The 14,485-nt window shown below is 35.6% G+C and overlaps 1 protein-coding gene across 1 annotated transcript in view; it reads right to left on the reverse strand.

Moving 5' to 3' along the window:
* Positions 1–14,485, reverse strand: part of LOC147077909 (uncharacterized) — a 219,875-nt gene that overhangs the window by 185,293 nt on the left and 20,097 nt on the right. The window lies entirely within an intron of this gene.

Here is a 14,485-nt window from a genome sequence, read left to right on the forward strand (position 1 = left end):
TTGAAAATGATAGATCTTTTTGCCGGCCTCTAAATTCCGTTGCACTTCTGCAATGCACATATTATTATTGCACATAATTATGGACGGGGCGGGGCGGGCCTTAATACTCGTGGCCCAAAAATCCCTGCTCGTGTTTGGTTTGTGGAACAGGGGGCTATGAGGTATGGAAGGTACGTAAAACGGATATAGCACTGTTTGTTCCACCAGTGAACAGAAGGGTGGGCCATATCCGGTCAAACGGGCTGGCCCGGTTGACAAAATTGCCATACAGGCCTAGGCCGGATATTGAGTGCGGTGAATGTTTGCTCTCGCCGGGAAATGAGGCAGGTCCGCCTAACGAACCAAATCGTTTTATTAAATTGAGTTAAATGTTGCGAAAACCCAACCGCGTAATCAACTCGATAAAACAGGCCAATGTATTGAAATTTAATTGAGACCCACGATTGCATTTCATTATTATTATTGTAAAATTGCAATTACTACTACTATACATTGTCATTCGTCGTTCCCAGGGAACTAATGTGAACTGGAATACATAACGGGTAAGGCGATAGCAGGTAACCGACTCGAGTAAGGAAGAATCCGGATTAAACTTACACACGTGTCAAGAATACGTTTTACGTCGAATACTGAAAACTGCTCTCGGTTTATGCATTTACGCTCATTTAATGTATTACATGTATGCACTACTGCACGTGCATAATGCGTGCTTCATTTTCGTAGGACACTCACACATTCAAAACACTGCATCAACATGCGGCGTATTAAATATAGCCTATCGGTATTCTATGTATTATCTGTTCTGTCGTCGTTCCCTATCAGGGAAAACATCAATCTGTTCCGTAATCCCAACTTATATACTAACAACTTTAATAACGTAAGGTAAGATACACAGGATAACATTGTACTTAACTGAAGTTAAAGATTAGATACAATTGATTGCGCCGGTACGTCTTCTTACCCTATATTTTTGATGTGGATTAATTTAATAAATTAGCATTGTTTGACATAAAAATGGTTATAGGTATATTTTAAAAAGTATCACAAATATCGGCGATCACTCATTAATTAATTAATAGTCTACTACTCTACTATAACAATTCCGTACATCCACTCTATTAGTTCAACCCACTTTTTGCAATGCATTTTCTGGCTTTGTTTATAATATTGACGGATTGATAGTAATGTTATGTAGAATGGTGTTAGATTCTTGTGGCAGTGTAGGCGATTCATTTAGGTGTGGGAATCTTTTTTAGGGTTACTTTCAAATGATATTAACACAACTCCAAAGTGATTTCAACGCTAGAAGAATGAGTTCTTCTCTAACTTCCTAGTAGGTATACCTATAATATTATTTAATAAGTTGTAAGGTGTACGGTGTACGTATGGTGTCGAAAGGTAAACGTGGGTCGCGAATAATAATCTATCTATGTGGAAGTGTGGGATAAAATAAGTCGTAATCTGTTAAGTGCCCAGTAAATTTAAAATCTGAACCCGGCAAGCATCTTCCACTCAGCCAATAATTTGTAATCGTATCAAGGAAACTTTATGTATTTAATTCTCTTTTGGAGAAAGATGGTGGGTAGCTAATTACCTCAATACCTACTTTAAACAACAATACTTTAAATCTATCTATGAAGGTACTGCAACATCTTCTTGGCTACGCTTCTAGGCGCTGTTGTCTACTAAATGGGAGGAGCTTCTTAGTTTATAATGGAATTGCGGTTAAAATGGGCGGAGCATGTTAGTTCACAGTTTTAACACGTAGCCAAGAAGATGTTGCTGATGAGTACTCGCACTTTGATAATTCGGAATATATTTTTAATTTTAATGTATCGATTTTTATTGTGGTGTGTTCATTATTATCAGTTCATTATCACTGTCAGCGACAGGTAGATATCTACATAATCTGATTGTCAAATCATTAGCAAATTAAAATTAAAATTAACCGAATTTAAAAAGTGGCTGGTGGAAGATATTAATTAATAATTAAATTTTATATAACAAATTATTACAATATAATATATTGGTTATTGAATTATATCTTTGATTCACTTCACTGTCATTTCTTATAAAACATATGATAAATCCACGTGGGCTACCTTATTATAATAATATATTCCATGATGCAGACTTTAGTGTGTGGGGTAAAACCTTAGACTTATCGACACAAGGAAAAGGACAATATGTTCGAAGTGTTCTAAACGTGGTACTGGCGACGATTGCTGGAGGTGTCCTGCACGGAAAACAGAACCAATGTCTCGATACTGTGCGAGCTGCGTATCAGCGAGTAACTCTTCTGTTTGTCTGCGTAATATTATACGATTTTTCGGAATTTGTTCTGAACAGTGTGCCTAGTAAAGTGACAGAGGGCGAACACCAAGGAGATTGAATTCATTGTTAAACAGATCTAGTATCAGATCAGAAAACAGATCAGTATCCCATGAGAAGACTCGCTACATGCAAGATAATGGAAGAAGATTATATTGTCAAATATTTACCACTGTGGGAAATTCTTTGGTTTTCTTTATTGTACATAAATTAAGTAAGTTGATTCAAATGAGTTTAAATAGGTACCTATGCAATTTTATTATAGGTATAAAATATATAATATTACTTGTAACTATTAGGGACGCATAAATAAAATTATAACGACCTTATCGGTACATAATAATTTCTTATTTGATTAGAATAAAATTAATCCACGCAGAAAGCACGATTCATCGAAGTACGACGCTGACGGTAGGCATCGTATCACATTCGCTTCGCGGTCATATTATTTTTTTTATGTATATGCGCGAACTAGTCTGGCAAGCTGCTCGTTATCCGCCCATACCGAGAACAGAAGCTGACGCGACGGGCCGCCCAATTAAAATCAAATTCGTCTGAATACGTTTTCGTTTCATGATAATATTAAGTATTTATATCTGTAGAAATGTATGCCCGCCTGATACCTTGCGCCAATGTGTACAATCGACAAGCGCTTCAAATAGTTTCGACCAAATTAGCCAAAATGCACATTATGGATTATCTCTGTCTCATAAGGGACGTGTTGTTGTTTAATATAGGTACTTATTGTGGAAAAAAAATTACACAATATTGCGAATGCAAATAATTAGACACATAATTACATTATTTAAATGGTACTAAATTTAATATTGAATTTCCAGTAATACATAACCTTTCCATTCTGTTTTCCTCTGTCTTTATTTTAGTCAATCATTTTATGTTTTTTGTTGTACATATAAGCTATTTATAATATTGAGAAGTTACTTTAGTCATAGAGGCGGCCAAGACATGCCCCGTAGCTTGTACTGCTTGCAGCAACCTGCGTCAACTATCGGAAAACTGCGATAACTTGTAGCATCCGACGCATTATCGTGGGTTGCGCGGGCTACCAACCCCGTTTATGCGGCAAGTTGCGGTAGGAAAGACAGATTCTTCTGGCATTGCGGCCACGACGAAATCACTTTCGAACGGTGTTAGTGTCATTTGAAAGTAACGATGCCAACACCTTAATGAACCGTCTACACTGTCAAGATCTGACAGCATTAAGTATACATGTAGGGGTAAGCATTAATTGTTAATGCTTAGCATTAATTGTTAATGCTTGTCTACTACATTTTCTGGAGAAAGAAAAAACAATTCATTTGAGTGTTCTATTTCTCTACGGTTAAGGGGTCAAATGCGTGTAACGATATACCTACTTATCATCATAATTACATAAATAGGTACATTTTTCATACATCTACAGATTATTCCAATGATGTTCGACCTCAACACAGCCCTTGAGCCATGAACTAAGTTTTTCTTCTAAGCTACGATTTCACTGTATTTTTTCTACAAGAACTACTTACTGTCGTTCCAGTTTTATTGTTCGGTATCTATTTTGATATTTCTACCATATCGGGTCGTTATTTAATAACTTTTCTTATCTTCCTTCTGGATCCTTTCCTAGTAGAATGATTCCTCGTTGCTATCACATTCTTACTACTATTGACAACAAAGCCTTTGAACATGAAATCGAACGATCATTCTCATGGATTTTCAGCCTTAAAGTTCACCTTCTGCCGGCAGATATTTTGCAGTATTTCAAATGGATAGCACGTCGATATCAGATCTGCCAGAAAAATATATTCCTAAAACTTTAACTCCTGCCAATTCGCTTCTGTTGGCTTTCACGGCTCACAAGTACCGCGGCGGCAGGCGCTGTCTGTAGGCGGGAAGGGTGGAGTGGGGTGGGCGGAAACGCCGATCGCACAGCCTGAGGCCCGGATGAATGGAAAGGGGGAGATGGGGTCCCTCTGCTCTGCGAACAAATCCCGATACGGCGACTGACTCGACACGGGCACGACTATGCGCCGATGTTGTAAAAAAATACATATTAAAGATTTTCATCTAACATATTCTGACCATCAGTCCACACTATGGCGGTAGAGAAAGAAGAAAAACAAAATATGGTTATGTTTTTCAAAACTGACATCCAGATATAACTATACCTATACTTCAGACGAAAGGTCACCAACATATATAATGTTTTACACTTCTTACAACTGCCACAGAGTTGTTATTTTGTTGTAGGCATTATTACGAAGTACAATATATTAAATTATTTCATGGCGTTAACTGTCAATTTATTCACGCTGAATATGCGTTGTATTATTAACTTAAATAAAACTCATTTTTATAGTACTAATGTCAACTGAAAACTAGTTGATAATGTCCCTCTGCAGGGGACGAAACCGGTCCAGTTTAATATTTAATAAAAGTGGAATTAGTACTTTAAAAATGCATTGTATATTTAAATTAATAATAGAATATTATTCTTCGCCCCGGACCCCAACCCCCCTCCCCCTTTCTATGTGTGCACGCCTGTTGGATATCTATAGACCAGCAATCACCTTTTTTGTTGGAGCAGGCCTTGATATGGTTTGCCTACTCTTAAGGAACCCTACCTAGGTAACACAATACAAATGGACTCTACAACGACCCTGATACGTCCACGATGGTGAAAGAAAATTATCACACTATTTCTAATATAGAATGATGTTTTTTGTGTTTATCTCCCAAAAGACTTGCTAGCTTATTTGCACAAGATATTTGTCTTGATTTGAGACTGAAACATGATGTTATACTTTCAACCTTTCATTATGATATATTATTATTAGTTTTTACTTTGATAATTCAGTCATCTTTAATATTTCGACGCAGTAAGCGTTTTGAGACTCGGTGTATTTGTTGAGCCGCATCACGGCGCCCGACGAGAGTCCTCAACTGTGGGTAGTAAAAGAACAGATAAACCAAGAAACAGCTGATCCACCCAGCTTTCACACTTTTATTATTGTATTCTACATGGCAGAACTCGAACTGTAGGACTTAAAATCTGAGATTATTAAGTTAACTAATATTTACTTACTTATTCGTATCGTTTATCAAAAATATTAACGATGAAAAATTAAGAAATATATTTAAAGTGATACCAATTAATGTAATAAACGCCTAAATCCCCCATCAATAATCGTGTAATCGTCAGAATTGGGAAGTATTATGTATTATATATAACCAGGATGCACAACAAAACAAAGAATTCCACGAATCCTGGCATAGTGAAGAAAGTACCATTGCTTCACTCTGCGTGGCTAGAAGGATACTGTGTAGGTATAAGTAATCGGGAAATAGCTTTTGAAATAGCCTCACCTAATTCGTTACCATTTTATCGCGCCAAAGTACCCAGTTTTAATAATAACGTCAATTTCAAACTCAAAGCCTTTATTTAATATTTTTTACCAGTGCATAAACCAAAAAAACAGTGGTTCACCCCGAATGATGACGACAAACCCTCCGACATAAATCAATAGGTAGAGTACACAATGGACAAATATAAATTGCACAGGTTGAATTGGAACTAAAATACTACATGTTATCAAAAAAGAGTAGGTATAACCTCGATGTTCCGACCAGCGGTCCCAAAGATAAAACCACGGACAGGAGAAGAAAATAAAACGTATATGATAGGCGCTATCAAGCATTTACGTTGTACTAAAAACTAAAATGATATAATAATGATATAAAAAATATCAATAATATTTGCATGTCTAAATGATTGTATGCAAATTTAAAAGAGAATTTCCTATGAATCTTGCATTGAGATGATAAAGACATTGCAGCGATCACTAATTTCTACTGGTCGATCGGTAATTATTGATAAATAAAAACACAAGCAAGTAAAACGAAAAAACAGGCAGATCGAGTTTGGATCACTGGTTCCATCACATAAACATAACCCCCTTTGAAAACGTAGACCGATACATTCCATGGTTACTTTTGAAGATCAAACAGAATGGTAAAATTATCATTTTATTGTATTTGCTACAGTTGTTTTCTGTACCTATTCTCCTCTCGGTCTTGTGCCACTGTCGTCTATTTGCCGATAGATTTTAAAGCACCTTCCATTTTTCTTTTATCTTTTGGGAAGTTTTGTATAGAATGTTCTCCGCATCAGATCACTGTGAACCTTTAAATTTTACCGAAGTACCCAAGGGCGAAGAGACGGCGTTTCAAGTTGCCGTGTTAACGCAAATACTAGGTCGGTCATTACATAGGTCATACACAATACATTGCGACAAATTGCAGTGCCATGTGTCGTAACCCTTAGGTTGTTTGATGCCACTTGCCAACCCATCATAGAAATTGAATAGGAAGATTTCGAGTAAGGGTCAATGGCATGTTGTGGCGAACACCAAAGGGTTGACGTCACAGAACAGATTAATAAGATAGAAATGTAAACTCCATCACAATGAACCAAGGAACCAGGGTACTTTATGGCGGTTAGGCAACAAACCCCTCAAATATTGAATGCGATACATTTACGTGACAAACTTTAATGTATATTAAGATACAGACATAACTATTGAAACTACCATAATTCTGTAACACGTGTTTTAAGTTTATCCCATGTTTCCACACATCTATAATCTGTTATACGACACCCAGTAGGGCGAGTAGGGTAAGCCAGTTCCCATTAAATTTATGCTCTCTGGTTGACGTGTTTTAAATTCTTGACCTGTTGTGTGGTTAATTGTGCGTAACAATAAAAATGTCCGTTGATCTTTTTGGCGGTTCCTGTACAGCAAACGACAGAAGCCGCACCCGACCCTGTACAGAGATAGACGGATGGATCGGTGGGCGGTCTCCGTGTGGGGTTAGGATGGGACGGGTGGGCGGGTTGAGGGGGCACGGGGGCATGCGGCTGCCTGTCAAGTAACTATGTACCTAGCTATCTCTGGCATGGGCGGCGCGGCGGCGGGACTATCGGCTTCTGCAAAGCGGCCCGCGACGACTCGCTTCGGATGTGCGGCGTGAGGGAGAATATTATCTCCGCGCAGGGCGGCATGTGAGAAACTGGGCGGATAGTTTTATCAACAATTTAATTTACTATTATTGTAATACTATCGTTTAGTCTCAACCGTAATATTGTCTGGGGACAACGGCACCACATTTTTATTTACCCGATTTACTACACGAACAAAATAGAAGTTGGCAGATTCTGAATTACAGACCATAGTTTCCTAAATTATTTTGGTCTATCTTTATACGAGAAATGGATGTTAGCCACTTGCTCAATAATTAGGTCCATACTCTGGGTGAATTTTCCAGACCCGGGAGTAGAACCAGGAACCAACGACATTATAAGCCGACACTATTTAATTTGAATAAGTAGGATTTAAAAAACGAACGTATCACCACTTGAAAACATGTAATATTATGACACATAACGACGAAAACCGCTTAAAGGTATGCGATATGTATACATGATAAGATGGTTTGACTATACTTAAAAACATATTAAATGGCACATATACTATTGGAAAACCATTTAAATGCGATGTGTCATCATTTATATATAAGTAGGTATGTCGATCGTCCAGTTCATTAGTTAGACAACTCCAAAAAAATGAAATTTGGGTTAAATATGCAGTTTTGTGTAAAATGTTACACTCTACCTGGTTCAGTACTCAGATAATCTCCAAAATGCCACCAAAATATGCTAATGCTGATAAACTTCCAAAGAATTAAACGAAATGTTGATATTGTCTGGTTCATTAAAAGAATATTTCTAAATGTCTCTAAAAGTACCTAATCTTTAAACACCTGTTGATAAAATATATAAAAGTCGGGCATAAATCAATAATAAGTATTTGATTTTTTGGTGACCATTAGAATATTGCTTTTGCTATTATCTCAAAACTAGTTATTTGGAGTTGTCTGATTAATGAACTGAACGATCGATGTATAAAGTCTCATGATATCAAAACACATGAAATTATTCTTAACAGTGAAAACCTTGGGGATATAGTATGCATGGATGGCTATTTTCTTCAGGCGAGAGCAGTATTTAAACGCCGCGTACTGTTCTTCCCTTATCGCAAATACTACACAAGGAGTCGAAATCAAAAATGTTTTCGTTTCCTCATCTGCCTGCTGGAAATAAGAGTAGCTCTGTCTAGTTTGATTACAAGATTTGAGCAACATTGTAGTGAATAATTACAGGGTTAACCATCTCATTAATTATTGGTATTTTAGTTCGGGGACCGTGAACATTTTAAACCCACTGATCCAATAACCAATGATCCATTGAAGTTAATCCCTCCAAACCAAAACCCGCCACGCACCACACCCGGTCTTAATCGAGCGTATCACGTGGCCCTACATAAGCACAACACAACCAATGATCCTTGGCCCGATGCTAATTTATCTTATCAATATAGATAAGCTCAGTGACGTCCCGTGGGGGTAGGCAGATTGAGCGTCGCTTGGGGGCGGCAGTTACTCGAAGGGCGGCAAGTCAAGGAGAATCATTTGGAATGAATATCTACCTAAACTTAGTAATAACGAAAATATCTTTCCATTAAAAAATTCAGCTCACTGGTTTTGTCGGGTTCGCGATATCTAGTTTACTTATGTTGCCTTTCGACGTCCTTGGTGACCAGAAACAACACGTACAGATTAGCGAATTATTAGTCTGATATTTTGTTAGCAATGTATCCATACAACACTTTTCTTAGATGTTGGATTCATAAAAGGATGATAAAAATACTGTATAAAAAATGAGGCGGCATTCTGGCGCTGCCTAGGGGCGGCATTTTATCTAGGGACGTCACTGGATAAGCTGATTCCTGATTTCTTAGATAAGTTCTAGAAATATTATTTATTAGACCGGTGATTTTCAACCTTTTTTATTTGACAGAACCCTTGTAACATTTTTGTAAAATCTCGGGTAATTACTACCTAGCCGACACATCATAATATTATTATCAAGGGGGAGATGGATATTTATTGTAAAATCGACGGGGAAATTAATAAATAGGTGTCTATTAAAAATAATACTTTCAAAAAAATTAGATGTCTTTACAATGTGTATGATCCAGTACCTTGGATCTTTACCCAATAGATCGAACGAATGGTTAGCAACTATGCCCTGGAGTCTGCTTGAGAATCACTGCAGTAGACCAATATACCATAATTTTTATAATAAACGAACTTCATACGAATAATGACAACACATCGATATGCATGAAAATAATATGAATGATAATATTAGTTTTACTACTTCGGCGTTCATTTCGCAGCGAGCTTTATTTATTATTCCATTCCATATGCGAGTAGATAAATCACCGAATTGGACTGATATGCGACCACCCGCGTGCGATACGCGACCGGACGGGGCGCGCCCCTGTGCGCGTCGCTACACAAAGCATTTATGATGTGGCACGCACACAGCGACGAAAGTATACCTCGTTTCAGCTGTGATTCCGGCTGCGATTCTGACACTACATATACATTAAAAACTGGTCTGTCAAACAGCATTTAAATTTAAGCGCGACGCATGTAATTCACAGGCAATGTATTTAAATATTCAGGTCTAGCTCATGGGTAATGGGTCGGGGAACAAGGGTAAATTACCCAAAGGGTAAACGTGAAAATTTCGGGCGCAATGAATGTTCTAAATCTAAAAGTATAAATAAAAGTCTGCATATATATTACCTATAACAAAGCTTTTGAAATTGAATATATTCTGAAAATGATAAAGATGCTACTGTTTTAACAATCTACGTTTTTGAACACATATCATTATAATATACAAAGCAGCATTTCAAGTACCTACCTCAGTTTAAACATACCTATATTAAATAATTTTCTGTTGAATCATATAAACTTGACAATTCTATGTATTCATAAATAATATAGAATACAGAAATGCCATTTTGACATTTCATATTGATTTCCATAGTAACTCACGTATATATTAATAATTTAGTTGCTAGAACCCACTCAGCAACCAATAATAGTGAGTAATAAATATTACTTACTTTTAACGAATTTTTTCCGAAACATACAAAACAGAAACTGAAAATGAATTCAATTCTGCTTAAAGATGGCCAAGAGTATGAAAAAATGCATTCCAGTCGTGTTCTGATATATTCTAAAAGTTTCAAATGTCTAGCTAGTCGGGAAGTTAGTTAAAAATCTTTGACAAACGATAGGCATATCGATAGTTTAGTGGCCGAAGTACTAACCCGGAAAGTGAAAGATGAGTTCGAGTCCCACTCGAGTCACAATTTTCTTTTTCAAGATTTTTTTTTAATATGTATGTTTCTGAGGTTTTTCAAAAATTTGTTATTTTAATAATAAAGAATTAGACATTATAAAACCTTTATATTCAATATTTAATAAAAAATAAATAATATAATATTTCAGTTACAATTTATAATGTTGACTGAAAAATAAATAAATTTATGATCAATGATAATCCCATTGATTTTGTGGCCGAACTCCGTAGGTGAGACGGGCTCTACGAATTGTGCGACACGTCATGCACACACTCACTTGCACGGGCGTTGATGATGGGTCAGCCTTCGTATTGCATAGAAGAGTGGCCGGCGCACAGTTTTTAACCGCAACGACGCGATAATTTGACCCCACGACAGCGCCGCGCCGCGCCCGCTACCAGGAGCGCATACACGCGAACACCCCGACGCTTTTAGACCGGCCGTTCGCCTCATCTTGATCGCGCGGAATCCAAATTGCCGCCATTTTTAAATAAATTATTATTGCACGTTGCACCACTTACTGGTTTTCGCATTTACTGACTATGTATAACATATTATTACTATGGGGCTGGTGGGTTGGGTATGGAAGGTATGGTATATATCAGTGGCGAAGGGTGACTTTTGGGAAGAGGTAAGCTGTAGAGATCAGAGAAAAATAGCACACTTGTAAGGTATACTTACAGGAAATAAGAAGATAATACTTACGATATTAGTACTGATGAATAATAATATGTGCACACTAATGACAACGCCACACTGAATCGTTGAAATTTCAATAGCTCACCGACGGTATAAAATTGAGCGATGAGTTTAAATTATGTATTTTCATAAACATTCATACACGTAACATACGCCCAAAAATATATCATTGGTGGCTTTGAAAAAAGCCGTTGTTGTCATTTTGCCATTCAAAACACTTCAAGATATTTCAGTAGGTAATTAATATAAAGGCTTACTATATGATCATTTGTACTCTAAGTCAATTCGTCTGTTTTTCTGCAGAAATTTTTTTAAAACATCATCATAAAATGTTTGCCCACGTTTTAATTTAATTAATAATTCTTTTTCAATAGCTATAATTGAAAGATTCGATAATCTAGTTTGATTTTGAGTATTTCGACAATATGTGTGGACACGTTTTAGAGTAGAAAAACTCCTTTCTGCCGTCGCTGTCGTGGTCGGTAGCGTTAAAAATAATTTGACTAGTTTATAAGTCTGTGAGAAAGCTTCCACTAGACATTTTTTGTTTTTAAAATATTCGAACAACTCTCTTAAATTTGAATCTTGAAATTCTGGTAAAGAATAAATGACTTTAAGTTCGTTTTTCAATTGACTTGAATCAAAAATACCAGAATAACTGTTTTTCAGGGATTCAAATAGTTTATCTGGAAATTTTCGTTTAAACGATTTAAATAGCGTCGGTTCAAGTAATTCTAAAAAATTTAATTTTTCAAATGAAACAAATCTATCGTTCATTTGCATTAAAATGTTATCGCAAACCTCCTTAAAAATGATTTTAAAATATTGCTCATCATTTAATTCATTTCTGCGACGTTTTTTTGGTGGTTCACAGAGGTTTTTATATTTATTATATAAATTACTAAAACTATTTTGGAAGTCGGTCTCTAACCATTTTTTAAATTCGTTAATTTTTTTAATGGAATAAGAAATGTTTACAGTTCTACTTTGAATAATTTTAAATAAAATATCCGTTCGGGCATAGATTTCGGAGAATATTCCTAAGTAAAAGTTAAATTCAAATTCTTTAAATTTACTATCATAAGCATCTGCAAAGGTTAAAGAATCTTCATCCCATTTAGAAGAATTATTCTGTATTGTCTCGAATGTCGTTATGAAATCAGATCTATTGTCATGTATTACATTAAGTATACGAGAGTGGTAGTGCCACCTGGTCGATGCAACACTTGGAAGACGGCGATCCATTATTTCATTGAGCAATGCACTTCTCTTTGTAGATGTATTAAAAAAACTCACTAATTTATTAATGTGTCCAAAAAATTTTTTACATTCCGCAACATTTTCAACGGATCTAGATAAAACTAAATTTAAAATATGAGCATGGCACGGTACAAATATGGCCATAGAACATTTTTCTCGAACTTTTGATTGAACTCCGTTTAATTCTGAAGACATTACTGCAGCCCCATCATAACTTTGCGCTACCAATTTTTCACTACAATTAAACTTTTCTAATATGGAGAATACATGTGAACTCAAAACAATGGCAGTTCTCTCTGAACTTACGTCTACATAACCTAAAAATCGTTCTTCTACAGAATTATTTGAAACGTATCGCAAAATGGTTGTTAACTGTTCACGGCGACTAATATCTGGTGTTTCATCTATCATTATAGAAACAAAACTAGCTTCTGCAATTTCAGCCTTAATTTCTGAAATAATTACGGATGATATTGACGAAATTAAATCATTCTGAATCTCACCTGATAATCCAGAAAAGGCGCACGAAGATTTTAATGAATTAAAATGTCCTTCAATTACAGAATCGTAAGATGATAAAAATTGAAGAGATTCTATGAAATTTCCACGATTATTTGATGATTCACTTTCATCGTGTGCTCGAAAAGATAATTCTTGTTTACCCAAAAAAATTGTTGTATCTATCAATCTACGCATTATATTAAGATTTCTGTCGACTTTCTCATTGTGTACTCTAGCAATTGCCTTTTGTTGTTTATCAACGGCAAATTCGATTCTAGTTTTACCAAAAGATTCCAGATTTACGATTGAATGTAAATGTTTTTCTGTAGTCACATGTTTTACCACTGAATTTGTCAAATTATTTAAATCACTTATACCAGAATAATTCCACGCAGACTTATCTGTGGCAAATAGCATACATGGCCAACAATATAGTTTATTTAATTGACAACTGCCAGTCAAAAACGAATATTTGTCATATAAATTGTTGTGGAAATGTCTAACATAAGTTTTTTTTGCTGTATGCAAATTTAAATGAACGGTTGATCTTCCAGCTTTGATAATTTCTGATTTTTGGTTAAACGTCAAACTTGAAAATGATATTTTTAAAATTTGATCTGTACTACAGCAATGACCAATTTCAGTTGGAAAACTAGACATTTTTACAAATAATTTGTATTTGAAGCACTGACGAATGACTTAGGGTACAAAAAAAGATAATCTATCCACATTCAGAATACAATAAATCACAGAATTGTCTCACAAAATAAAACTATACCACCATGTTTTGAACAACAATCTGACTGAATTAAAACGATATAAATTATGTTTGTCTATGACTGAACTAATCTAAATAATTATCACGAGATACAATTATTTGTTATTTTTAAAATCAATTAATAATTATATCTGATTGAACCCAATAGACATTATTTTTTTAAATCATCTTATTTATTTATTATTATTTAAAGCGGCAGGCATAGACAATAAACTTTGCAAAAAGAGTTGGAAGGCGGTCACTCGAACGCTTCCAAGACGTGATAAAATTTGTAGACTTGCTCGAAGACATGAGTCATATAAGGTATAGAAAACCATTTTCGATTATGAAGTCAATAATCGACAATCGTCATTCAAAGAAAAACAACAGATGTCGTCACTCGCTTGTAATTTTTTGTTTGATTCTAAACTCGGCTAATTTACATAGTCTACATTCAAATTCACACAATAGATGACTCTTAATATTTTAAAATTTTCTATATATTTTTTTATTGCAATTTGAAATAAATACTTGAAGATATAGTTTTCTTAGAAGGTAGGCTTTAAATAATCGCTTAGTATGGAGCCTTCGCCACTGGTATATATATGCGACACACCGTCCCTGTATACTGTATGACGTATGTGGTGATTTTGACGAA

The sequence above is a fragment of the Rhyacophila brunnea genome, unplaced genomic scaffold (assembly GCF_057557595.1).
Source record: "Rhyacophila brunnea isolate RB1 unplaced genomic scaffold, BYU_Rbru_1.0 scaffold_12, whole genome shotgun sequence".
NCBI lineage: Eukaryota > Metazoa > Arthropoda > Insecta > Trichoptera > Rhyacophilidae > Rhyacophila > Rhyacophila brunnea.